Source organism: Buceros rhinoceros, unplaced genomic scaffold (assembly GCF_000710305.1).
Source record: "Buceros rhinoceros silvestris isolate BGI_N320 unplaced genomic scaffold, ASM71030v1 scaffold7832, whole genome shotgun sequence".
Lineage (NCBI taxonomy): Eukaryota > Metazoa > Chordata > Aves > Bucerotiformes > Bucerotidae > Buceros > Buceros rhinoceros.
This window is the reverse complement of record NW_010400664.1, coordinates 48,086-52,854: the sequence shown is the minus strand read 5'-3', so window position 1 is coordinate 52,854 and position 4,769 is coordinate 48,086.

Sequence of the window (4,769 nt, the reverse complement as noted above, 5' to 3'; positions counted from 1 at the left end):
TTTTACTTAACATTTATTCTACTATATTCTGTCATCTGCTGATGGTTATCAAACATTTCCCTGGTTTAATGTGTGACTTACTCTGGTGCAGGACATTTTATACTGTTAATGAGCAACTGTAGTTTTTTGCTGCAAAATACTTCATGAACTATATTTAGATATATGGAAAAATATTTCACCCTGAACGTGGCCAAACACTGGTACAAGTTGCTTTAGAAAAAGCTGTAGCATTGCTGTACTTGGACATATTCAACACTCAGCGGGACTCGTTTCTGAGCAACTCGCTGTAGCTGGACCTGCTCTGAGCAGGGATCACACTGGATGTCCTCCAGAGGTCCCTTCCAACCTGCATAATTCTGTAATTTTATTTTAAAAATATAACCTGGGGGAGATAATTTATTTCAACTGAATAATTTAACAAAGGGAAAACAGACAAGACACAAGTTGTGAGTCAGTAGTTTATAGAATTGAGATCTCCTGGAGCTGCTGTAAGGCAGGAGAATTAGACAGGGTTTTCAGTCGAGGTGATTTATTTCAATTAAGGAAGAGCAGATATGTAAATTTTTCTTTCCATGGAAGAAAAAGGTAAACCAAAACGTGTTGTAACAGTTTCTGGACCAGGAAGAGGGCTCTGCTCCGCATAAACTGAATGACAGCTCCTCTTTCTGGTGACGACGTATAGGGTGCAATTTCACAACCTCTGCTTCTAGCACATGAATGCAAGTGAAGGAATAGGGGGTTTCATTTTTCAGTAATTGCATATGTGAGTGGAGTTTTACTTCTCTCACCAACAACATTGCTTTATATTCAAAATTCTTCCTTTAACATATCAGCCCTAAATTCAAGTCTGGCTTCGTTCCTCTGTGACTGTCAGCTGTATTGGTACTTCTCCCATATTTCACTGACAGAGGGAAGAGCTAGAGGCTCCAGAAAGCCTGGAGGAGTATCTGCATGGAGGGTATCTGCAAAGACTATTACTTTGCTGTTGGCTCAGGAACATCTCTTTGCTGAATTAGTCCCAGCCATCTTTTGGCTATTCCTAAACCAGATGGCTGCTGGAGAAGATTTTTCTTAAAACATCGTCATTAATTGTTCTATTACCATGAGCTAAGGGCAGGAGCAGACCAGCAGCCTCACATGGTTCTCTCAAGCTGGATCTTCTGGTCAGGCCACCTGTGCATTTCCAGGGTCACTCCATCGCAGCCAAACAAACACTTAAAATATGTGTCAGAGGCAGCATATCTGGCAGGTACATTACCCTCTGCCCCAGAAACATCTACAGGTGCTGCTCTGTCCCTCAGGTCCAGTGAGCTGTCCTGAGGCAGCTACATGGGGGGACAAGGATGCCCCAGTGCAGGGAGGGGCAAAGCTGAGCCTCTGAGCACTCTATTCCTGGACAGCAAAGGAAGTAGTAAAAACAGACCTTTGCACTTTTCTCAGTTCATCATAAAAAAACTCTTCCCCCTCTTCTGAAATTCCAAGGATAGCCTGAAAGAAATGAGTGGAAACTGGCTTTACAAAATGGTTGGCAATAGAAAAATACTGTAGCAAGTGATAATAAAGTTTTTCCCTGCAATTCGTTCTTTGTTTTATAGACAGAAATTCAGAGTGTCACAATTTCTAGACTTCTGATTTATGTTGCAAAGCACGTAATCAGATCTGCTATTTATCAGTGACTACACGTGTTGAGGAACATACCTGATGCCAGCTGGACATGGCATTCTGCAAAGATGATGCTACTTCAATGTAAATATTGTCTTCATAAGATAATGGCCAATTATTGTATTTCTGCTGACATTTTTGGACAAGCAGAAGACTCCTCATCACGAGTCTTTATCTGCAGATCTGGAACTCCACATATCTTGCTAAAAGCCAACATGCCTGCTAGCTGAATTTCAGTACTAAATTATAATCTCTGCTTCAGAATAGATGGATTAAGTTCAAGGGCAAGAGATGCAAAAAATTTGGTCTTTTCTTACTGGCACCTTAAAAAATTATGCAGCTCTGACCTTGGCACTGAAGTATCACCTCAGTTGCTAATTTCAATATCTGTATGTATACAAAAGTACACATGGAGTCACTCACTTCAAACTAATACTGAAGTAAAAGAGCAGAAAGCTGGTTCAATATTAAACTTTTTAGTGTCATGAAGTTAACCAAAGAGCATAAAACCCCAGAAGCATCCACCCTAAACTGTATTCGTCTGTTGCTACAGTACTTCAGAGAAAGTAATGACATGGCAGGGTAAGGAGAGTGCTCCCTTTCAAGTAAAGCACCCAAAAGCAATTTCTTCTCCTGTAGTCATCAGAAGCTCTCGCAGATTTGGGTTTTTGAGGAATAGAGAAGCCTATCTACTGAACATTAAAGGTACGTTCCTTTCTGAGTTAAAGTGGCCTGTCTACCTAATTAGTCATAACCCATACATAGTATCAGCGGGTGATGCTTCATCATTGCTAATCATTACGAGCCCCAAAGCTGTTCCTTCTATCCCACACATAGAACAATTTTACTAAACCAACATACCAATTTATGACATTTTGACATAGCACATACCTTTCCTGCAAATACGGGTACAATATCAACTGCTGCAAAAAGTGAACAGTTAGCTAAATCTGGATTATATAGATTGTTCTTATCATCTGGCAACAGCGGTTCTAGAAAAACCAGCCAATCTTTCTTTTCAGCTTCCTGCTTAAATAGATCAACAGCTGATGGTGTCTTTTAATTCTATCATCCTCTACCGCAGGACAATAGCCAATAATACGGGCACAGTTTCATTTTCTACCTTACAATGTCAACAGGTTTTATTTAGTTTACCCTGTCTGCATCTTGCAAGAAACTCCTGAGTTGGGTAGACATAATCTTTTAATTGTAGAGCTGTAAGGAGTTTCCTGTGTGATATACCTCTATCAGACTCAATCCAGTTATTACTTATTTTATCTTTTTCAAAATTACAAACCCCATGGCCCTGGGAAGACAGCTTGGTCCGGTTACAAAGTACTTACAAAGTCTCTTCTACACACTTTCCTTCTGTCCCTGTGCACCACTCATCGTTTCACAGCTCTTCAGCATGATCATACGCAGCATAATGTTTCCATCTGAATAATTTACAAGCTAAAAGCACTCAAGAAGGGTATGACAATATTTAGCAAGATACAGATGCAAGGATGGTTTTCACCAGGTCATTGCAAGGTATATTTCTGTCGAAGCTTATTTCCACAGGAAGGTACATCCTCCAATGAATAGGTACTGCGAATATAAATCAGCTTAGTGAAATGTGAAACATATTTTTATGCGTTAGTTGGATCTCCAAATCTGAGTTGCCCTTTGCTTAAATTTTAAGAACACAGGAGAAATAGCTGGCAAAAAGTAAAATAACTTCAGATCAAGCAGTCCACATTCACAACAACTACCAGCAAATGGCAGTAGTATTAGAGGGAACGCAGTACTGCAGCTCAAGTGATCAGCACAACACACTCTTACTGGGACAGTTAGCACCAACCGAGCTCTTTATTTTTAATCAAAAGAGTTTTAAATACAAGGAGAAAAAAGACATTGAAACAGCACCCTTCCTTTCCAGAATTAGAAGCTCCCCCATGATCTCTAAGTTATTCTCCTCCTAACAGAGTCTGTGGTATGGTAACATGGCCAAGAGGTTTGGGGCTTTGGCACTGAATGTGAAACAAGATAATAGAAATATTGACCAGTGGCCTCCGTGATGGGCAAAATGTAGTCATTTTCTTTCCCAGATGAGAAGAATTAGTAACATACTCAGCTCTTTCCTTGTCAAGACCTTTTTTTGGATGCAATGTCTACTCAGGCTTCCTATGAGAAAAAACAGAGCTCCTGGGAGAAAAAAAAAAAAAGGCTTATACAAGCCTTTTTGCAACCTGTGCATGACCTTTTTATCTTCTTGGACAGCAAAATATCAGAAGGAGGGAAGAGAAGTGAAACACAGAGAAGGAGAGAGGAAGAAAAAGGGAAGGGAAAGGAAGGGGATGTATCCAAATACTAAGACTGGCCAGATACACATTTATTTCTGTAATGAAATAGTCAGACGTTTCAGAAAGACATACATATGACAAAATGCTGAGAACTGCACACTCCATACCATGCATTCCACCAAGAGCAAGGGGAACAGGCATGTATCAGTCGTTCAGTCTGTCATTCACTCTGTCAGTACTCAGATCTGAGACAGCTTTGTTTGCAAATGGCTGGGACACCTGCTATCATTGCAACATATATTGGGATATCCATCCTACCGAAGAATGGGGCACAACTTTGTATTGCAAGGTTTTCGCAGAGACACTAAGTCTGTATAAAGCACTAACAAGCAGACAGCTGCATGTACAACAGCACCGTCAGCTCTGGTTAGGAACTCCTGAGCAAATGCTGGTCTGCAGTTCTCAATCTCAGAGGCAGGTAAATGAATGGCAGGGAAATGGTAAGAAAGACTACACTAAGGTCTTGACATCTGACATTTCTCCCTTTTGAGTGCTGTGGCAGGTTAGCAAAGATTTCCTTTTCAGGAGAAGCTTGCTTTAAACTAACCTATAGCATTTGTATTCCCTGCCATGTGACATTAAGCAGCATCCTCATAGGTTGAAAGTTTTGGCGCTACTTTTGCTTTAAAAGTCACGCGACTGTGCTGCGAGCTCAGTTTTTCCCGTGCTCTCAGCCACCGCGGAGCTAGCCATGCCATGCCGTGCCGTGCCGTGCCTGCCTGCCTGCCTGCTTGCTTGCTTGTTTCTCCCGGAGAGCCGCCGCCT